The sequence below is a fragment of the Bubalus bubalis genome, chromosome 3, assembly GCF_019923935.1.
Source record: "Bubalus bubalis isolate 160015118507 breed Murrah chromosome 3, NDDB_SH_1, whole genome shotgun sequence".
NCBI lineage: Eukaryota > Metazoa > Chordata > Mammalia > Artiodactyla > Bovidae > Bubalus > Bubalus bubalis.
Window position 1 is genome coordinate 81,625,830 of NC_059159.1, and position 24,594 is coordinate 81,650,423.

The window sequence follows — 24,594 nt, forward strand, 5'->3', positions numbered from 1 at the left end:
AAATATTATTTCATTAGTTCATTCCACAGCATTTATTAGCATACATTAAATAAAAGCACTTTGCCTCATGTTGGATTTTATGAAGTTGCTTAGCTTGTCTGATACATTAAAGAAAAATAGTAAACTAAGGTTACAACTGAGACTTAAAAAAATGATAGGTTGAATTTCTGTAGTGACTTCATAGACATCAGTTATCAGAATAGCCTTCAGCAGAGAACTGTTGGGTCATAGTATAGCTATTAGAAGATACAAGATAAAAACAGAAGCATTGAAAAAGAAATCCTGTCTACCCTGTACATTGGGAATGCTTAGTCTTTCAGTAAGAAGAAAACAGAAAACAAAGAGGGGGAAGAAAGGAGAAAAAGAAGCAGATAAATATGTTTATACTAAAAACAAAATCTTATTCACACTAATATTTTTAACAACTTCATATTACCTGGGTCTGGGTGGTTTGGTGGCTAAATCCTATCCAACTCTTGCAGCTCCATGGAGTATAGCCTGACGGGCTCCTCTGCATGGAATTCTCCAGGCAAGAATACTGGAGTGGATTGCCATTTCCTTCCCCAGGGGATCTTCTCCAGCCAGGAACTGAACCCAGGCCTCCTGCATTGCAGGCAGATTCTTGTTTTCTCAGAAGCTCTTTGTTGACTTAGTTCTTAAGAAGTAGCACTTTAATGGACATTTTGAAAAATCATAGTTCTTATTCTGTTTGTGTATTAGATACTGTTTGAATTGGAAGAAGGAAATTGGTAGAAATATGGAATAGTAAGAATCTGAAAAAAGGATGACAATTTCTTTAGTAGATAAGGCTTGTACTGTTCCTTATTTCACTGTCTTCCTGCCCAGAATTTGTTGACTGGTGTAATCAAGTGAAAGCACTGGTGATGGATGTCAGATGATTATAATTTCTGTGTTGTTGTTCCAGCTATCACAAGTCTGAAATATTTTCAGAATGCTGCAGCTGCAACTGATGCCATTTCTGAGCAATGATCATAACAATTTGCAAATATACATGGATTAGCATTATACTAATGTGAGCCTTGGAAACCAGTACACTCTGCAACTGTTCATTTACAATGTATAAATGTCCAGTCCTATGGGAACTTTTGCAGAAGGAAATGGCAACCCACTTCAGTATTCTTGCCTAGAGAATCCCATGGACAGAGGAGCCTGGCAGGCTATAGTCAACGGGGTCTCAAGAGTGGAATACGACTTGGCAACTATACCAAGGCACCACTACCACCATAGGAGCTCTGTACCAAGATGAGGCAACCAATGGGTTTCAAAATGGCACAAATATAAATTACAAATTGAATACATATCTGGAAAACACATTATCTCTATACACCCAAAGAGAAAAAAACTGAAGTTTATAGACCAACTTCCTCTGTAAAGCATGCTCATGAAACTCTGGATTGATGCTTGAATTAAACCAAAGGTAATGATTAGGGATTTTTAAAAATCATTTTAAGCTGAAAAGCTTTGGAGAAATTGGTTTCTCATGAAATTTAGTTTTTACTCTAAAATGGAGCTTTACCTAGGCAGTTGATTAAGACACATTTTTTTCCTTGATAAAATTCACAGACTGGTCTGTGGACTCTTACCCACAGGAAAGCAAAATAAAGACAAACAGGATAATTCAATTTTTCCTTTCAATTATATTTTGTATAAATTTCTTTCTCTATTTAGAAAGTCAGAAAAAAAAAAAGAACAAAGTGATATACACTGAATTTTCTTTAATGTCTTTTTTGAAGTAGATCTAGTTTAATTATTTAAAATGAATTTGCTATTCAACATGGACAGTGTTTCTTTCACTATACAGACTATATTTCAAAGTACATGAACTATGAGATTATCCAAAGATCTTTCATTCAGTTCAGTTCAGTCACTCAGTCATGTCCGACTCTTTGTGACCCCATGGACTGCAGCACACTAGGCCTCCCTGTCCATCACCAACTTCCGGAGTCTATCCAAACTCATGTCCATTGAGCCAGTGATGCCATCCAACCATCTCATCCTCTGTCGTCCCCTTCTCCTCCTGCCTTCAATCTTTCCCAGCATCAGGGTTTTTGCAAATGAGTCAGCTCTTCACATCAGGTGGCCAAAGTATTGGAGTTTCAGCTTCAACATCAGTCCTTCCAATGAACACTCAGGACTGATTCCCTTTAGGATGGACTGGTTGGATCACCTTGCAGTTCAAGGGACTCTCAAGAGTCTTCTTCAACACCATAGTTCAAAAGCATCAGTTCTTCGGTGCTCACCTTTCTTTATAGTCCAACTCTCACAACCATGCATGACCACTGAAAAAACTATAGCCTTAACTAGACGGACCTTTGTTGGCAAAGTAATGTCTCTGCTCTTTAATATGCTGTCTAGGTTCGTTGGTGTTACATATTTTTTGTGTGTGATATTGAAAATGTTATCCATGGAGAATGCATGTATGGAAATGGAAGTACATACACTTACTCTAAAAATACATTGTTAGCTAAAAGTTCTAAAAATATATGACGAATAGAAGGATCCTTTTCATGTTGTTGCTCATCAGCAACAATAGTAAGAAACAAAAATAAGCAACAATAAAATAAGCATCAGCAACAATAAAATAAGAAGCAATCCTTATTTATTAGAAATCTAGATCCAAACTCAGTCTATAGTTCTATATGCCCCTAGTTGATATCATGTACAAGATTTAGTGTGCTTCCTTTTAAAAAGTACTGCCCTTCACTACATGACTCTCAGGTCCAGGAAAACCAGAGAAATCCATATTTCAACAAACTTCTAGGTGATTAATGGTCTTTCATTGAAGAACACAGAATAAAAAATGCTGCAATGGTACACGATTCAAACAAGAATTAAATTGAACAATGCCTACTGCCTGTTATGTGGATAATACAATGCTGGGGACTGTTAAGGATAAAACAGAAACGAGAGTCCTGGTCATTAATCTGAAGGGGCCAATGATGCAGTTTGGGAAAATTAAAAATGCACAAGGCAAGTATGTATAAAAGAGCAATCAATTAAATAAACAGTATTTACTGAGGGATGTTAGTACTGAGGGAGATCACTGCAAGCCCAAGTTTTTGATAATGTGTCATCAGTTCAGTTCAGTTCAGTCGCTCAGTCATGTCCGACTCTTTGCGACCCCATGAATCGCAGCACGCCAGGCCTCCCTGTCCATCACCATCTCCCAGAGTTTACCCAAATTCATGTCCATCAAGTCAGTGATGCCATCCAGCCATCTCATCCTCTGTCGTCCCCTTCTCCTCCTGCCCCCAATCTCTCCCAGCATAAAGATGATAAAATAGAAGACTTTGTTGGTTCTTTAAAAATGAGAACCATCTGAATATTCAGAGATTAGTAGATAGGATCTTTTTGTCAAAGCGGTAGATTTGCAAGTTACGGAGTTAGAATGAAATAAGAACTCTAATTACATACTGAACAGAACTGTGAAAGTATATAGAATAAGTAGGATGATATCAAATTAAGAAGAAAAATAGACAACAGGCAGAGTAGAAGACACTGCACTGATTACTATAAAATGTGGTCTCTTTCATCAAAATAATACAAAGATTTTTTTCATGTGATGCAAGAATGACTCTGATAACATTTATGTAAACATGAATAAAACACCATTTTTATAAAATCAAGAATGAGAATATGGAAGAACTGGTTGTTGCTTATTTAACAATCTAATCAATATGTTATATACAGTAGAAGAACAAATATTTTAATTTTTAACTTAGAATTAGAAAAGGCCACAAAAGCTTTCCCATCCATTTATCACATTTTCCAGTGCACAATTTGGACTGTAGATGTCATAATACCCAACTATTTTTTTTCCTATTACATCATGATGCAATATGTTGGAAAAGACTAATACTACATATTAATGTCTCCATGGTGTGGAGTTATACTTACCTATTTTAGAATAAGCAATTAATTTAAAAATGCAATCCAGATGTGTCTATTATTATATTACAAATATTTATATAAATATAAAATAAATAGTGAGGTTTCACTTCAGTGATTCTGACATGCCAATTGTATTATTAATTAATGGTATAAGCTTTTTACTTAAACATTTTATGAAATCTGTGGTTGGCTATAAAAACAAGATGCAAATAGAGATGATCAAGAATAGAAACAGAGGGTTTAGAGGGGGAGGAGCCAAGATGGCGGAGGAGTAGGACGGGGAGAACACTTTCTCCCCCACAAATTCATCAAAAGAGCATTTAAATGTGGAGTAAATTCCACAAAACAACTTCTGAATGCCAGCAGAGGACATCAGGCACCCAGAAAAGCAACCCAACTCTTCGAAAGGAGGTAGGAAAAAATATAAAAGACAAAAAAAGAGACAAAAGAGGGAGGGACGGAGTTCCCCCAGGAAGGGAGTCTTAAAAACAGAGACGTTTCCAAACACCAGGAAACCTTCTCACTGCCGAATCTGTGCCGAGCTTTGGAAGCACAGAGGGCAACATAAAAGGGAGAAAAAAAATAAATAAACAATTAAAAATTGCAGATTGTGAGCCCTACAGTAACTCCCCCAGCGGAGAAGCAGCGCAGACGCCTGCCCATAGCATTAGCAAGCGGGGGCTGGGCAGGGAAGTGTGGCGCGGGCTGTGTCCCTTAGAGTAAGAATCGGCCCGAATGTCCTGAGTGCTATCTGAGCGAAATAATTTGGGCTAGCAAACCAGACTATGGGATATCTACCACGCGAAAAGCCAGCCCTAACCTAAGACACCGCCAGGCCCGCGCACAGAACAAAGGACTGAACAGAGATAGCCGGTTGCAGACCTTCCCCCTCCGGTGACAGGCAGCCAGAGCCGTAAGGGGGCAATCGCAGCCCAAGAGAGACACTATCTATAAAACTGTAAGCAGGCTTCTTTGCTAACTAAAACTTCTTGGGGGTCTGGATGGTCAACATCTGCCTGAGAAGGTGCACCGGTTTTACACCCAGATAACCGAGTGGCGGGGAGGTGATAAGTCGCAGCATTGGCGCCCGCCAAAAACCTCATCACCTGAGCTGCTCGTATCTGGGAAGAGCACAAAATGCAGGCCCAACCGAGTCTGCGCCTCTGAGGACTACCCGAGTGCCTGAACCTGAGCGGCTTGGACCTGGGAGCTCAGCCCAGGGCCGGCCTCTGATTGTTCCCGGCGGAACAACCTAGAGCCCGAGCAGTGTGGGCAGGGAGGCTACACGCGTCGTGAGCGGGGGCAGACCCAGTGTGGCTGAGGCACTGCGAGCGCACGCCAGTGTTATCTGTTTGCAGCATCCCTCCCTCCCTCCCCACAGCGCGGCTGAACAAGTGAGCCTAAATAAAATAAAAAAATAGTGTCCTCCACCGTCCCCTTTATGTCAGGGCGGGAACCAGACACTGAAGAGACCAGCAAACAGAAGAAGCTATAACAGAGGGAAATGCTTTGGAAGCTACAGGCCATAGATTAAAACCCTGTGGTTACTACGAACTACATAGGAAGGGGCCTATAGATCTTGAGACATATAAGTTGGACCAAGGAACTAGCCAAAAATGAACTGAACCCACAATACTCACAACAAAACCAGAGAAAGACCTAGATATATTTTTACTATTTTTACGATCAATCTTTCTCTTTCTTTTTTTTTTTAATAAAAAAAAAATTTAAGTCCTCTATTGTCCTTTAATTTTCACTTTTATAACTATTACTTTGCAAAAAAAAAAAAAAAAGACCCTATTTTTTTTTTCTTCAGCAAAGTTCATATATATATTTTATAATTTTTTGACCATGTTTTGTTTTGTTTTTTTCTTTTTCTTCTTTTCTTTAACATTGTATTTTTGAAATTCCAAACTCTACTCTAGATTTTTAATTTTAGCCTTTTGGTATATGTTATCAATTTTGTACCTATAGTTTTTTTCATAATTTCTGTGACTTTTTTTTTCCTCTGTTTCTTTCTTTTTTCTTTTGTATAACATCGTATATCTGCAATTCCAAACTCTACTCAAGATTTTTAATTTATGCTTTTTGGTATTTGATATCAATTTTGTACCTGTATTTTCTTTATAATTTTTGTGACATTGTTTTTGTTGGTTTGTTTGTTTTCTCTCTTTATTTTTCTTCTTCTTCTTCTTTTTTTTTTTAACATTGTATTTTTGAAATTCCAAACTCTACTCTAGATTTTTAATTTTTGCTTTTTGGTATTAGTTATCAATTTTGTACCTGTAGTTTCTTTATAATTTTCGCAACCTTGTTTGTTTTTCTTTGTTTGTTTTTTCTCTCTTTTCCTTCTTCTTTTCATTAACATCGCATTTTTGAAATTCCAAACTGTACTCTAGGTTTTTAATTTTTGCTTTTATGTATTTGTTACCAATTTTGTACCTTTAAGAACCCAATCTTCAGGATCCATTTTTCACTAGGGAACGAGATTACTGGCTTGACTGCTCTCTCTCCCTTTGGACTCTCTGTTTTCTCCACCAGGTCACCTGTATCTCCTCCCTAACCCCTCTCTACTCTACCCAACTCTGTGAATTTCTGTGTGTTCCAGACGGTGGAGGACACTTAGGGAACTGATTACTGGCTGGATCTGTCTCCCTCCTTTTCATTTCCCCCTTTTATCCTTCTGGCCACCTCTGTCTCCTTCCTCCTTCTTCTCTTCTCTGTATAACTCCTTGAACATCTCTGAGCGGTCCAGTTGTGGAGTGCACATAAGGAAGTGACTACTGGCTAGCCCACTCTCTCCACTATTGATTCCACCTCATCTCATTTGGGTCACCTCTAACTCCCTCCTCCCACTTCTCTTCTCCATGTAACGCTGTGAACCTCTCTGAGCGACCCTCACCGTAGAGAAACTTTTCATCTTTAACGTAGATGTTTTATCAATGGTGCTGTATAGAAGGAGAAGTTTTGAAACTACTGTAAAAATAAGACCGATAACTGGAAGTAGGAGGCTTAAGTCCAAACCCTGACTCCAGGGAACTCCTGACTCCAAGGAACATTAATTGACAGGAGCTCATCAAACGCCTCCATACTGACACTGAAACCAAGCACCACACAAGGGCCAACAAGTTCCAGGGCAAGACATACCAAGCAAATTCTCCAGCAACAAAGGAACACAGCCCTGAGCTTCAAGATACAGGCTGCCCAAAGTCACCCCAAAACCATAGACATCTCATAACACATTACTGGACATTTCATTACACTCCAGAGAGAAGAAATACAGCTCCATCCACCAGAACATCGACACAAGCTTCCCTAACCAGGAAACCTTGACAAGCCACCTGTACAAACCCACACACAGTGAGGAAACGCCACAATAAAGAGAACTCCACAAACTGCCAGAACACAGAAAGGACACCCCAAACTCAGCAGTTTAAACAAGATGAAGAGACAGAGGAACAGCCAGCAGATAAAGGAACAGGATAAATGCCCACCAAACCAAACAAAAGAGGAAGAGATAGGGAATCTACCTGATAAAGAATTCCGAATAATGATAGTGAAATTGATCCAAAATCTTGACATTAAAATGGAATCACAGATAAATAGCCTGGAGGCAAGGATTGAGAAGATGCAAGAAAGGTTTAACAAGGACTTAGAAGAAATAAAAAATAGTCAATATATAATGAATAATGCAATAAGTGAAATTAAAAACACTCTGGAGGCAACAAATAGTAGAATAACAGAGGCAGAAGATAGGATTAGTGAATTAGAAGATAGAATGGTAGAAATAAATGAATCAGAGAGGATAAAAGAAAAACGAATTAAAAGAAATGAGGACAATCTCAGAGACCTCCAGGACAATATTAAACACTACAACATTCGAATCATAGGGGTCCCAGAATGAAGACGACAAAAAGAAAGACCACTGAGAAAATACTTGAGGAGATAATAGTTGAAAACTTCCCTAAAATGGGGAAGGAAATAATCACCCAAGTCCAAGAAACCCAGAGAGTCCCAAACAGGATAAACCCAAGGCGAAACACCCCAAGACACATATTAATCAAATTAACAAAGATCAAACACAAAGAACAAATATTAAAAGCAGCAAGGGAAAAACAACAAATAACACACAAGGGAATACCCATAAGGATAACAGCTGATCTGTCAATAGAAACTCTTCAAGCCAGGAGGGAATGGCAAGACATACTTAAAATGATGAAAGAAAATAACCTACAGCCCAGATTATTGTACCCAGCAAGGATCTCCTTCAAGTATGAAGGAGAAATCAAAAGCTTTTCAGACAAGCAAAAGCTGAGAGAATTCTGCACCACCAAACCAGCTCTCCAACAAATACTAAAGGATATTCTCTAGACAGGAAACACAAAAACGGTGTATAAATTCGAACCCAAAACAATAAAGTAAATGGCAACGGGATCATACTTATCAGTAATTACCTTAAACGTAAATGGGTTGAATGCCCCAACCAAAAGACAAAGACTGGCTGAATGGATACAAAAACAAGACCCCTACATATGTTGTCTACAAGAGACCCACCTCAAAACAGGGGACACATACAGACTGAAAGTGAAGGGCTGGAAAAAGATTTTCCATGCAAATAGGGACCAAAAGAAAGCAGGAGTAGCAATACTCATATCAGATAAAATAGACTTTAAAACAAAGACTGTGAAAAGAGACAAAGATGGTCACTACATAATGATCAAAGGATCAATCCAAGAAGAAGATATAACAATTATAAATATATATACACCCAACACGGGAGCACCGCAGTATGTAAGACAAATGCTAACAAGTATGAAAGGAGAAATTAACAATAACACAATAATAGTGGGAGACTTTAATACCCCACTCACACCTATGGATAGATCAACTAAACAGAAAATTAACAAGGAAACACAAACTTTAACGATACAATAGACCAGTTAGACCTAATTGATATCTATAGGACATTTCATCCCAAAACAATGAATTTCACCTTTTTCTCAAGCGCACATGGAACCTTCTCCAGGATAGATCACATCCTGGGCCATAAAGCTAGCCTTGGTAAATTCAAAAAAATAGAAATCATTCCAAGCATCTTTTCTGACCACAATGCAGTAAGATTAGATCTCAATTACAAGAGAAAAACTATTAAAACTTCCAACATATGGAGGCTGAACAACACGCTGCTGAATAACCAACAAATCACAGAAGAAATCAAAAAAGAAATCAAAATTTGCATAGAAACGAATGAAAATGAAAACACAACAACCCAAAACCTGTGGGACACGGTAAAAGCAGTCCTAAGGGGAAAGTTAATAGCAATACAGGCACACCTCAAGAAACAAGAAAAAAGTCAAATAAATAACCTAACTCTACACCTAAAGCAACTAGAAAAGGAAGAAATGAAGAACCCTAGGGTTAGTAGAAGGAAAGAAGTCTTAAAACTTAGAGCAGAAATAAATGCAAAAGAAACAAAAGAGATCATAGCAAAAATCAACAAAACCAAAAGCTGGTTCTTTGAAAGGATAAATAAAATTCACAAACCATTAGCCAGACTCATCAAGAAACAAAGGGAGAAAAATCAAATCAATAAAATTAGAAATGAAAATGGAGAGATCACAACAGACAACACAGAAATACAAAGGATCATAAGAGAGTACTATCAACAATTATATGACAATAAAATGGACAACGTGGAAGAAATGGACAAATTCTTAGAAAAGTACAACTTTCCAAAACTCGACCAGGAAGAAATAGAAAATCTTAACAGACCCATCACAAGCACGGAAATTGAAACTGTAATCAAAAATCTTCCAGCAAACAAAAGCCCAGGTCCAGACGGTTTCACAGCTGAATTCTACCAAAAATTTAGAGAAGAGCTAACACCTATCCTGCTCAAACTCTTCCAGAAAATTGCAGAGGATGGTAAACTTCCAAACTCATTCTATGAGGCCACCATCACCCTTATACCAAAACCTGACAAAGATCCCACAAAAAAAGAAAACTACAGGCCAATATCACTGATGAACATAGATGCAAAAATCCTTAACAAAATTCTAGCAATCAGAATCCAACAACACATTAAAAAGATCATACACCATGACCAAGTGGGCTTTATCCCAGGGATGCAAGGATTCTTCAATATCCGCAAATCAATCAATGTAATACACCACATTAACAAATTGAAGAATAAAAACCATATGATTATCTCAATAGATGCAGAGAAAGCCTTTGACAAAATTCAACATCCATTTATGATCAAAACTCTCCAGAAAGCAGGAATAGAAGGAACATACCTCAACATAATCAAAGCTATATATGACAAACCCACAGCAAACATTATCCTCAATGGTGAAAAATTGAAAGCATTTCCTCTAAAGTCAGGAACAAGACAAGGGTGCCCACTTTCACCATTACTATTCAACATAGTTTTGGAAGTTTTGGCCACAGCAATCAGAGCAGAAAGAGAAATAAAAGGAATCCAAATTGGAAAAGAAGAAGTAAAGCTCTCACTGTTTGCAGATGACATGATCCTCTACATAGAAAACCCTAAAGACTCCACCAGAAAATTACTAGAACTAATCAATGACTATAGTAAAGTTGCAGGATATAAAATCAACACACAGAAATCACTTGCATTCCTATACACTAATAATGAGAAAACAGAAAGAGAAATTAAGGAAACAATTCCATTCATCATTGCAACGGATAGAATAAAATACTTAGGAATATATCTATCTAAAGAAACTAAAGACCTATATATAGAAAACTATAAAACACTGGTGAAAGAAATCAAAGAGGACACTAACAGATGGAGAAATATACCATGTTCATGGATTGGAAGAATCAATATAGTGAAAATGAGTATACTACCCAAAGCAATCTATAGATTCAATGCAATCCCTATCAAGCTACCAACAGCATTCTTCACAGAGCTAGAACAAATAATTTCACAATTTGTATGGAAATACAAAAAACCTCGAATAGCCAAAGCGATCTTGAGAAAGAAGAATGGAACTGGAGGAATCAACCTACCTGACTTCAGGCTCTACTACAAAGCCACAGTCATCAAGACAGTATGGTACTGGCACAAAGACAGAAATATAGATCAATGGAACAAAATAAAAAGCCCAGAGATAAATCCACGCACATATGGACACCTTATCTTTGACAAAGGAGGCAAGAATATACAATGGATTAAAGACAATCTCTTTAACAAGTGGTGCTGGGAAATCTGGTCAACCACTTGTAAAAGAATGAAACTAGAACACTTTCTAACACCATACACAAAAATAAACTCAAAATGGATTAAAGATCTAAACGTAAGACCAGAAACTATAAAATTCCTAGAGGAGAACATAGGCAAAACACTCTCTGACATACATCACAGCAGGATCCTCTATGACCCACCTCCCAGAATATTGGAAATAAAAGCAAAAATAAACAAATGGGACCTAATTAACCTTAAAAGCTTCTGCACATCAAAGGAAACTATTAGCAAGGTGAAAAGACAGCCTTCAGAGTGGGAGAAGATAATAGCAAATGAAGCAACTGACAAACAACTAATCTCGAGAATATACAAGCAACTCCTACAGCTCAACTCCAGAAAAATAAATGACCCAATCAAAAAATGGGCCAAAGAACTAAATAGACACTTCTCCAAAGAAGACATACAGATGGCTAACAAACACATGAAAAGATGCTCAACATCACTCATTATCAGAGAAATGCAAATCAAAACCACTATGAGGTACCATTTCACACCAGTCAGAATGGCTGCGATCCAAAAGTCTACAAGCAATAAATGCTGGAGAGGGTGTGGAGAAAAGGGAACCCTCTTGCACTGTTGGTGGGAATGCAAACTAGTACAGCCACTATGGAGAACAGTGTGGAGATTCCTTAAAAAACTGGAAATAGAACTGCCTTATGATCCAGCAATCCCACTGCTGGGCATACACACTGAGGAAACCAGAAGGGAAAGAGACACGTGTACCCCAATGTTCATCGCAGCACTGTTTATAATAGCCAGGACATGGAAGCAACCTAGATGTCCATCAGCAGACAAATGGATAAGAAAGCTGTGGTACATATACACAATGGAGTATTACTCAGCCATTAAAAAGAATACATTTGAATCAGTTCTAATGACGTGGATGAAACTGGAGCCTATTATACAGAGTGAAGTAAGCCAGAAAGAAAAACACCAATACAGTATACTAACACATATATATGGAATTTAGAAAGATGGTAACAATAACCCTGTGTACGAGACAGCAAAAGAGACACTGATGTATAGAACAGTCTTATGGACTCTGTGAGAGAGGGAAAGGGTGGGAAGATTTGGGAGAATGGCATTGAAACATGTAAAATATCATGTATGAAACGAGTTGCCAGTCCAGGTTCGATGCACGATACTGGATGCTTGGGGCTGGTGCACTGGGACGACCCAGAGGGATGGAATGGGGAGGGAGGAGGGAGGAGGGTTCAGGATGGGGAACACATGTATACCTGTGGCGGATTCATTTTGATATTTAGCAAAACTAATACAATTATGTAAAGTTTAAAAATAAAATAAAATTAAAAAAAAAAAAGAAACAGAGGGTTTAGACAAAAAAAAAAAAAAAAAAAAAAAAATCTGAACATTGAGGAGAGATGATGCTCTATGTGAACTGCCAGGAGAAAGAAGTAATGGAACTAATAACAAAACTTACACAAGTTTTGAATTCGATATAGTTTTGGATCATATTCTGTGATAGAGCCTCAACTAGGAATTCACAGATGAGTAAGTCATGACCTATTCAACACCAGGCTTGACCACAGTGGTGAAAAGCTGATAGAATCAGACTTTTTTGAAGAACCAATGACTATGGTTTTTTTCTTCATAGGTCTAATTATTTATCAGAGATAGAGGTAAAAAGGGTTGTAACAATGTGCCTAGATTGGAAACTTAGAGTTGGTAGGAAGTTAGGGCTGAAAATATAAGGGGCTAAAGAGTGACAAAGCTCAGTGTGTATGTAAGCAATAGTAATGTGGAATTATATCAGGAAAGTAATGTAATCTCTAAATCAGTTTCCTTAAAATGAGGATAGTTGAATTTTATAAGGTTATGACCAACCTAAATAGCATATTCAAAAGCAGAGACATTACTTTGCCAACAAAGGTTCGTCTAGTCAAGGCTATGGTTTTTCCTGTGGTCATGTATGGATGTGAGAGTTGGACTGTGAAGAAGGCTGAGCGCCGAAGAATTGATGCTTTTGAACAGTGGTGTTGGAGAAGACTCTTGAGAGTCCCTTGGACTGCAAGGAGCTCCAACCAGTCCATTCTGAAGGAGATCAGCCCTGGGATTTCTTTGGAAGGAATGATGCTAAAGCTGAAACTCCAGTACTTTGGCCACCTCCTGCGAAGAGTTGACTCATTGGAAAAGACTCTGATGCTGGGAGGGATTGGGGGCAGGAGGAGAAGGGGATGACAGAGGATGAGATGGCTGGATAGCATCACTGACTCAATGGACATGAGTCTGAGTGAACTCCGGGAGTTGGTGATGGACAGGGAGGCCTGGCGTGCTGCGATTCATGGGGTTGCAAAGAGTCGGACATGACTGAGCGACTGATCTGATCTGATTCTATAATAAAATATATATAATTTATCTACTGTATATATAAAATCAGGCTATACATATGAAAGCATATTGAAAGAAAATACTGTTATTAAATACCATTTTAGAAAAGTTTGTGAAAAACAATTTCCATGTTTTCTCACATATCGATACATATTTTCTAAAGTAAAAGATAATACATTCATAAAAGGACTAATGACAGGTTTCCATTATTTCACTCCTCTTGATTTAATGTGTAAAGTTCACAGTGTTGTATGGAAATATATATTAATTCACAAATAGTTTTGATGTTCTATGACCTACAATGGTTACCAAGCAATCGAGTTTATTGACCTGTGGAGAAAAATGAATAGTCCTGAGCTTTCTATAAAGGGTACAGTAAATCTAGTAACTGTGTAATTAACATAATTATGTAAGCAATAAAGACATAATTATAAGATTATTAATATGTTAAAATTATAAGGAATTTTCTGGCATTTAATTAACATTTACCAAGGCAGGCTACAGCAAATTAAATATCAATTAATAAAAATAGTGACATTTATTTAGATACTCTATTAGTTGTTACAATTATTAACTTGCTATCATGGGCTTTTAAAATTCCAATTAAGTGCCTAAATATTCCTTACAATTTTTATGTGCTAAAAATCTAATTATATTAGTGTCCTATAATTTAAAATTGATTACACTGCATCTCTCATAATAAATCTCAATACTCTCTTACCTGCCAACTGATGCCTAATTGACATGCACCCACTTATAAAGCCAAATGAACACTTCCACTGGAACTAAGCAATCTTGCAGAAAGTCCTCTCTTCCTTTAAAGTATCAATTCTTAAAAAGTGCAAAGGTAAAAAAAAAAAGTAGTAAACATATGGAAACATCACTGGATGTGGTTCCATGCCTTTGGCTCAGAATCAAGATTTAGAATATGTCTTTTCAGACACATAGCTGGCTGCCTAAGAGATATCTATGTAAATTTAGTTTATCTCTTAATCTTAAGCGCATTAGCACCCTTAGCTTCCCTGGTGGCTCAGAGGATAAAGCATCTGCCTGCAGTGCAGGAGACCTGGGTTCGATCCCTGGGTTGGGAAGATCCCCTGGAGAAGGAAATGGCAACCCACTCTAGTATTCTTGCCTGGAGAATCCCATGGACAGAGGAGCCTGGCGGGCTACAGTCCATGGAGTCGCAAAGAGTCGGACACGACTGAGCAACTTCACTTTACTTAGCACCCTTGGGAAGCTTAGAGGTATGATATCATTTTCCAAGCAACCATTGATTTCTGTGACCAACAGATATAAAAGTATGCCTAGTTGGTACAGTTATGATGAAAGATGTCTTAACTAGCATACAATATTTATCATTTATGACAGCCGTGCTAAGTCCTAACTCTAATGATTCATTTCTTTCATGCATCACTTCTCAGTTACCAAGATAAAACATTTGAGAAGTATACTAACAGATAAGCCATGATCTTTGTAACATATACATGATTGCATTAAAAAAGAAGTAAATCAAGAAAGCTACCAAAAGTAACAGATAAAACAGTCTTTATTTTATAACATCTATTATAGAATATGGAACAGGAAATGGCAACCCACTCCAGTATTATTGCCTGGAAAATTCCATGGACAGAGAAGCCTGGCGAGCTACAGTCCATGGGGTTGCAAAGAGTCAGACACAACTGAATGACTAACACACAATATATTGTAGAAACGATTGCTGCTATTGTTATCTAGAATTAAGTTCAATGTTACCAAGGCACAGTCTGGAAATCCTGGCCAATAAAACTTACTCAAAAAAACTCTATGGTCAAATATATTTGAATTTTTTTTTTTCTTCAAGAGTCAACATATCTACTATCAAATAGAAAAGGATGAAAAATCCTTCAGTAAAGAAATATATTTAAATTTGTCAAAAATAGTAGTTAAGCACAGAATTTTTAATTCACATTGAGCTTTTTTTTTTTAATTTTATTTTATTTTTAAACTTTACATAACTGTATTAGTTTTGCCAAATATCAAAATGAATCCGCCACAGGTATACATGTGTTCACATTGAGCTTTTTAACCTATCAACAAAGTAGAACAGAGAAAGACTCTGTTAGAAGATAGGATTATTTTAGAAATCAAAAGACAGTGCAGTGTTCCCTGGACTGTCTTAATCATGAGCATTTTGGTTAGAAGACATGATATATGTGAAATACAGTGATAAACATTTCAGGGCTTTTCTGGTTGATTTATGAAGTTATGGGTGAATATGTTCCTTTTAGCTAAAGCTGTGACCTCTTAAGGGGATATGTATCAAAATTGTTACATAAAAAAAAAGAATGGATTAATTCCTTATTTCACAATAGGGCCCCTCCCTCCCCCCAAAAAGAAAATGTAGGCTGAAATGTGTGACTGTCATCAGGTTCTCAAATATTACAGACCTTTGAACATCACAGTAAGAAAAAATATAAACTTTCTTTTAATTAGAAAACTTTGTAAAAAGATTAAACTGTATTTGAATAATAATTAGACAGATTTTGACACTGTATAAGATATATTTGAAATTTAAAGTTATTGAGAAGGATAATAAGCAAATGAGAGTAAAGAGCATACAATCTATGGATCTGAGATGTCTTTTATAGAAATGATGTCTCTGACTCTAATTTTAAACATAGTTATTTATTATGACTGTCACTTAGATTTTGTGGTTCTCATTCAAATTTAACTATTTTCCTTGTTAATATCCCCTTCACTCATCTATTTTAGAAATCAACTTTTCAAAACAAAAACTAGCTTAATCTACTTATCATGACACAATGTGTTATTTTCACAACTGTCAATCTACCTTTAAGAATCAGAATGCTCACTTAATCTGAAATAGCTTTTAATGAATCACACATAATTTTAGTTTTTAAAAAGCATTTTAAACTTACTATGAAATGTTTATGGATAAATAATGTGCAGAGAAAGGTGTGTACTGTTCAATAAATTATTCTGAAGGAATTCTTGCATACTGCCTACCAGAATCAGAAGGTAAAATATTGCCAGCATTTCAGGTGATCCTTGCATGACTCTGCAATTAATAATTTCTTTCCTCCCAGCAGGTTACAACCACTATTTTGATGGTAATGGAAAATAAATGCTTTCTTACTTTTTTTGTATAGTTTTACCAACTGGTAGGTATTTTGAAATATTATCTTTTGTTTTCCCTATTTTTTTAAACTTCATGTAAATGGAATCATATATACTCTTTTATCACTAGCTTTATTTATTCAAATTATGCGTAGAATTTCTTCCGTTTTGCTATACGTTGTAAAGTTTGTTCAACGTTCTTTAATACACAACGATTTATTTATGCATTCCACTGCTGTGAATGTTTGCATTTTCTCCAGTGTTTGGTTATTATAAATAATGCTTCCAGGACCATCCTTATGCATGTGCATGCATTTCTGGAGTAAAGAGGAATTACTTTATGGTAATTGGCTCAGTAGATGTATGTTCTATGTTAGTAGGTATTGCAGCACAATTTCCAAAGTAATTTTACCAATTTACATTCCCAACAGAAGTGCACAGAAATTTCCATTGATCTACATCTTCAATAAACATTGGTATTGAGTGTCATTTTTATTTTACCCATTCTTCTGGCTGTGTAGTTGTACCTAACTTTCATTCTTCTGATGAATAAGCACTTGAATATCTCTTACTATGCATATTGACAATTGGCAAATCCTCATTTGAAAAGTCTAAACAAGCCTTTTGCCCATTGTTTATTGGCTTATTTGCCTTTTTCTTAGTATTTTGTTGTGACCATTATATATAATCTAGGTACAGGTCTTTGCAAGATTTATGCATTGCATACATTTTTCTCACTCTATTTGGCTGAAATTTAGCCTTCTAAATGGTGCACTTTAATTAATACCAGGACTTAATCTTAATGGAATTTAATTTATCAAATATCATGTCACATTGTATTCTGCTGAAGAAATAGCCTGCTCCAAGATAATAAATATGCTTCATCAAAAAGCTTTATTGTTTTACTTTTCTTTTTTAATCTGTGATATAGCTGTAATTGACTCACATATGATATTAATCAAGGGCTATCATTCCTTTCTTAAAAATGTGAATGATCAGTTGAATTAAAACCATTTAATTTTCCTCTTTTCTTGCTATAGTCACTAATCAAAAGAATGTTAATATATGTTTCATTGTTTTTTGTCTCTTCTTATGCCAAATACCATAATATATAGATATTTTTAATGGCTTTTTAATATCTAAATCTTTAATTTATCCAGCTTTGTATTTCTTTTTTGAGTTTTCCTTGACTATTCAGGACTTTTAACTATCAATTTAGAATGAAATTTGGGATTTACATAGGTGTAAAAACTTTTATATGATTTGACTATGTTTTCATTGAATTTATAAAGCAGTTCTAAAATAGTGCTTTCAAATCTTAAAACATTTTCTAATTCAAGAAATTTACTTAGATTTTTTAAAATTCATATTTAATTATCTCTTACAGAAGTGTAGAAATTTTGTACATATTTTGTTACATTTACTCATAGGCGCTTGATGTTTTCTAAAGCTGTAATAAATGACACTATTTAAAATCTTTTCTGTTTGTTTTCTACAATGACCTGGTCTTCAATAAATTTGATATACTCACTGTCAATTAGAAAAGTATATCCATAGACTCATTAGGTTTTCTATATAAACAATCATATTTTTGTCAAAGAGTGACAACTTCACATGTTTTTTCTTAAACTTTATAACTTCACTTGCCTTACATAACTGGCTAGGACCAAGTTTGCCATGTGAATGAAAATTGTGACAGTGTTTTATTAGAATATCAGATAGAATTAGCATAAGACAAGATTGATGAAAGAAGAGCAATAAAAATGTTCAAGCAAAATAATAGAAGAAAAATGGAAATTGAAGAAAATTGCACAATAAATAAATGAAAACACTGGAAAGTTCTTATGAATGTATAATTGAATAAATATTTAAGATGATGCCTGAGAATATTCAAAAACTGAAAAAAAAAATTACCAGTTCACAAGTTGAAAATACCTAAGAGGAGAACAAAGAAGCATAAAAGTAAAGTGCTAGTCACTCAGTCGTGTCCAACTCAGTGTGACCCTATGGACTATAGTTCACCAGGTTCCTCTGTCCAAAGGATTCTCCAGGCAAGCAAACTGGAGTGGGTTGTCATTTCCTTTTCCAAACGTACCTAGGCTTATATAAGTCAAACTACAGAAAGCAAAAACAAGAAAATCTCAAAGCTGGTATAAGACATCTAACTTTCAAAAATTAAAAAATAAAATGACAGTGACATCTCATCAGAAATTAAGTTGCAAAACAATGAAATAGCACATTTAAATGCTGATATGTTCCAAACCGAATATCAGTAAATGTATTGGAAATGTATTTCATAATGGAAGAATATAGTAAAGAAATATTGAGAGAAATTCTAAAATGAGCTTGCATAAAATGGAAAGCAAGCAGAAGGAAATAACTAATAAAAAATAGACCAGAAATCAAGGAAATTTGAAACAGGAACTCAATAAAGAAAATCAACAAAACCAAAAACTATTCTTTATGAAAACTCAATAAAGTTGATAAACTTCTTGCCAAGTTAAGAAAAAAAGAAAAGATACAAATTGCTAATATAGGAAATTAAAAGAGATCACTGCTAGTCCCTTCAATGGTAAAGGATGATAAATAAATATTATGAACAAGGCTATGCCCACATATTTGAAAGCTTAGATAGATAAATTCCTTGAAAGACAGAACCTATCAAACCTTACACAAGGAAAAACATGTAATCCTAATAGTCATATATTTACTAAAGAAATTGTATCAATAATTAATAACCTTACATAACAAAATACTAGCACAGATGTTTTCACTGGTGAATTCTGCCAAAAAAATGAGGAAATTACACCAGTTTTCAACTATGACTTCTAGAAAACAGGGTGAATACATCCTAACTCATCCTATGAGGCCAGCATCAACCTAATATAAAAACCAGACAAAGATGTTTCAAGACAAGAAAACTACAGACCAATAATCCTCACAAACATAGAAGTAAAGATCCTCAATGATATATTAGCAAATACTTAATTAAAAATTTATAAATAGTTATACAACATAACCAAGTGGGATTTACCTCAGGTGTGCAATGCTGGTTTGATATTTGACAATCAACTGATGCAATCATCACAACAACAGATTACCAAGAAAAATAATATCCTATCAACATATGCAAAAAATATAAAAAAATTCATTATCCATTCATAATTAAAAAAAAAAAACTCAGCAAGCTAGGAATAAAAGGGAACCTCATTGACTTGATAAAGAACATCCACAAAAAATTCACAGCTAACATCATAACTAATGTTAGGAACTAGATGGTTTTCTGTTAACATCAGGGACAAGGCAAGGACATCTGTTTTTACTGCTCCTACTCGACAGTATATTGGAAGTCATAGTTAATACAGAAAAACCAAAAGAAAGAAAAGAAAAAGCCCATATTGGGAAGGAGGAAGTAAAACAGTCTATGTTTGCAGATGATATAACTGTACACTAAGAAAACACAAAGAATCAACAAAATTATACCAGAACTAATAAGCGATTATAACACAGTTACAAGACGCAAGTTAAATATGCAAAAGTCAATTGCTTTCTTATATTCTAACAGCAAACAATGGAATTTGAAATTAAATATAAAATACCATCTATATTACCACTAAAAATAGAAATATTTAGATACAAATTTTAAAAATAGGTACAATAGCTACATTACTATCACCAAAGCTGCTGAGTTTCTCTTCCTGAATCAACCAGCCAGAAGTGGTCTCCAGCCTGAAATTCTGGGTTATTAGAGCTACACTCATGATAAAGAAATCAAATTATAGAAATGTATGATTTCTGAAAGAGATTTTTTTCTTTTCTTTGCCAAATGTCATAATGCAAAGTAGCCAAATTTCAGAAGAAACAACTGGCTGAAATTTTAATTCTCATATGACAGTCCATCATTTTCACTGAATTCCATTTAAAATACCATGTTGATAAAAAATATTTAAAATTTTTAAATAACCAATCAAACACAACAAAATAATAATAACAACAACAAAATACATATATACACACATACGTAAAATTCAGGCTTAAACTGAAAAAAGTATGGGAAACCACTAGACCATTCAACTATGACCTAATCAAATCCCTTCTGAGTAATACAGTGGAGGTGATGAATACATTCAGGGATTAGGTCTGAGAGAAGGCCTGGAGAATTTTGGATGGAGGTTTGTAATATCCCAACTATGGATGGTTTTGGTGACCAAAACCATCCTGAGAAAAAGAAATACGAGAAGGAAAAAATGGCTGTCTGAGGAGGCCTTATAAATAGCTGTGAAAAGAAGAGAAGTGAAAGGCAAAGGAGAAAAGGAAAGATATACCCAACTGAATGCAGAGTTTCAGAGAATAGCAAGGAGAGATAAGAAGGCCTTCTTAAGTGGTCAAAGCAAAGAAACAGAGGAAAACAATAGAATGGGAAAGATGAGAGATCTCTTCAAGAAAATTTGAGACACCAAGGGAACATTTCATGCAAAGATAGACACAATAAAGAACAGAAACAGCAAGGACCTAACAGAAGCAGAAGATATTAAGAAGAGGTGGCAAGAATACACAGAAGACTATACAAAAAAGATCTTAATGACCTGGATAACCACAATGCTGTGGTCACTTACCTAAAGTCAGACAACCTTGAGTGTGAAGTCAAGTGGGCCTTAGGAAGCATTACTATGAAAAAAGCTAGTGGAGGTGATGAAATGCCAGCTGAGCTATCTCAAATCCTAAAAGATGGTGCTGTTAAAGTGCTGCACTCAATATTGTCAGCAAATGTGGAAAACTCGACAATGGCCACAGGACTAGAAAAGTTCAGTTTTTGTTCCAACCCCAAAGAAAGGCCATGCCAAAGAATGTTCAAACTACAACACAATTGCATTCATTTCACATGCTAGCACGATGATGCTCAAAGTCCTTCAAGCTAAGCTTCAACAGTATGTGAACTGAGAGATTCCAGAAGTACAAGTTGAATTTGAAAAAGCAGAGGAACCAGAGATCAAATTGTCAGCATCCATTGGGTAATAGAAAAAGCAAGGGAATTCCATGAAAACATCAACTTCTGCTTTATTGACTACACTAAAGCCTTTGACTGTGTGGATCACAAAAACTGGAAAATTCTTAGAGATGGAATACCAGACCACTTTACCTGCCTCCTGAGATATCTGTACGCTGATCGAGAATCAACAATTAGAAACTGACATGGCACAATGGACTGGTTCAAAATTGGGAAAGGAGTATGCCAAGGATGTATATAGTAACCCCACTTATATAACTTATACACAGAGTACATCATGGAAAATGCAGGGCTGGATGAATCACAAGCTGAAATCAAGACTGCCAGGAGAAATATTAACAACCTCTAATATACAGATGATACCACTTTAATGGCAGGAAGAGAAGAACTAAAGAGCCTCTTGATGAAGGTGAAAGAGGAGAGTGAAAGCTGGTTTAAAACTCAACATTTAAAAAACTAAGATCATGGCATCTGGTCACATCACTTCATGGCAAATAGATGGAGAAAAAATGGAAATAGTAACTGATTTTATTTTCTTGGGTTCCAAAATCACTAAGGATGGTGACTATAGCCACAAAATTAAAAGTCTTACTCCTTGGAAGAAAAGTTATGACAAACCTAGACAGTGTATTAAAAAGCAGAGACATTACTTTTCCAGTAGTCATGTATGGATATGAGAGTTGGACCTTAAGGAAGGCTGAACGCCAAAGAACTGTTGTGTTCAAATTGCAGTGGTGGAAAAGACCCTTGAGAATCCCCTGGAGTGCAAGGAGATCAAAGCAGTCAATCCTAAAGAAAATCAACCCTGAATATTCATTGGAAGGGCTGATACTGAAGCTCCAATTCTTCAGCCACCTGATTTGAAGAGCCAATACATTGGAAAAGACCCTGATCTGTGAAAGATGGACAGCAGGAGGAGAAGGGGGCATCAGAGCATGAGATGGTTGGAAGGCATCACCGACTCAATGGACACGAGTTTGAGCAAACTCAGGTAGATAGTGAAGGACAGAGAAGCCTGGTGTGCAACAGTCCATGAGGCCACAAAGAGTCGGACACAATTTAGCAACTGAACAAAAACATTTATACATACAAATAAAGCCAAACCAAAGAACTCAACATCCTGATTCATCTCAGAGTGTAAAAATAAAATTTAAATCATCTTCTGGTCATGTATATGATCTGTTCCATGGCAGACAGAGAACCAGGTTAAAATAAGAACTAAATATTATACATATAAAACAGACCTGAAAGTAATTTTTATATAATTTTTTTCTGTTGGTTTTAACACTACAGACCATAAAAATTTGACAGTATAGTGGAAGATCTGGTTTAGACTAAGATTTTTCAGGAGAAATACCGTTCTACCCAAATTCAACATTCAGACAAGTTGATGAGTATTACCTGCATCAGTAGGGTATTTTCCCTTTCTGGTCCAGACTGTTACTCATTGGATATCACTTTAGGAGTTCTAATCTCATGAATCTGTCATTTTTATCTTCTTAAATCCAAGTTCTGTTTCTAATCCACAGCTGGAGATGAATATGACCAGTTCCGGCTTACAAGAACCGAAATCATTTCAGATACAAAGGATTTCTTGTCATCATTCCCTGTGTTCAATGGAGAAAACACAGGAGGATTTGTATTAAGTAAATGAGACTGTATTTTTCAAAATCAAATACATAATTCAGAAGATGCTATATTATGATAGGTTTGGTTTGAGATAACCTATTTTAACTTTTTGATATGTCTTGTATTTACATTTAAATGGGTATGGCAAATATCTTTAAGCTATGCTTCAAGACAAATAATGAACCACTTCTTTCTTCAAAATAAATAAAACTATTACTTGAAGATGGTGTCAGCAAGTTGACCTACTTCTCTAATTGCTGACTTATATGACACCATTTTTATAGAGCATTTTCTCTTTTAAATTGTAGAACAGCAGAAGGGTTAAGTGTGAACATTTTAAGGGACTTCTGTGCATACAAAGTACACCAGACAAGTGTAGTTATAAATAAGCAAGTGTTGAGGTAGTTACTGGTAAGGTTGCTAAAAGTGTTTACTCCTCAGTCATGTCCAACTCTTTGTGACTCCATGGACTGTGACCTCTCAAGCTCCTCTGTCGATGGAGTTCTCCAAGCAAATGTTGCTTACTACAGGAGACATCAAATCTGTGGAGCAGTGATACAGCCAAGAAGATGGGAGATGATTTTTCTAGAGTAATTGGGAGTTGATGATGCAATCAATAATAAGCTAGACTTGTGCTTCTTTCTAGATTATTCTAATAATTAAAAATTAATATGTATATGTTAATTAGTTAGCTAAAGTATTCACAATTTCAGAACTATTTTAATTAAAGCCTGATTACTAGTAATGCTACAATTATTTTTTTTTCTTTAATGGGTCCATTAAAGTTTAGATCTAAGATAGTAAGCAAGTAACAATTTAAAAAAATTATTTTTTGACTCTGTTTACAAAACTAAAATAACAAGAATCTCCATGTTTCAGCAGCTGGATGAGTTGGTATGTGAGATGCAGGAGTCACAGTTATTCATTGGCTGTGTCCGTTTAAAATTTTACATTGTACTGAGTGCTAGTCAAGGTAATAAATGGGAGATGGCTTACTGATGTCCCATAATATAGACATATAATCAAATGTATATGTTTTCCTTTATGACTAAAGCTATTTTATGTTATTGATATCAATTATTCACTACAATTTGGATATGATAGGTATTCAGTAGGGAAGTCACAGGTTTTTAGTAGAATCCTTTAAATTACAAACATCTATCTGTTATTTTATTCATACTTCATTGGAGAATTCTTCTTAAATCCCTCTTACAAGGTATCAAATTTTTATGACCTGTACTAGGGAAATGGAACTTCTTTGATACATAACCCAAATTCAAAATAAACTAAAACACTGACCTTTTCA

General features: G+C 35.6%; 1 long non-coding RNA gene across 2 annotated transcripts in view; it reads right to left on the reverse strand.

Annotated features, from left to right (window-relative positions):
- Positions 1–24,594, reverse strand: part of LOC123465587 — a 280,300-nt gene that overhangs the window by 148,223 nt on the left and 107,483 nt on the right. For both annotated transcript variants that reach the window (XR_006640854.1, XR_006640855.1), the window contains exon 3: positions 23,061–23,266. This is a non-coding gene — a long non-coding RNA (uncharacterized LOC123465587). The remainder of the gene's footprint in view (positions 1–23,060; positions 23,267–24,594) is intronic.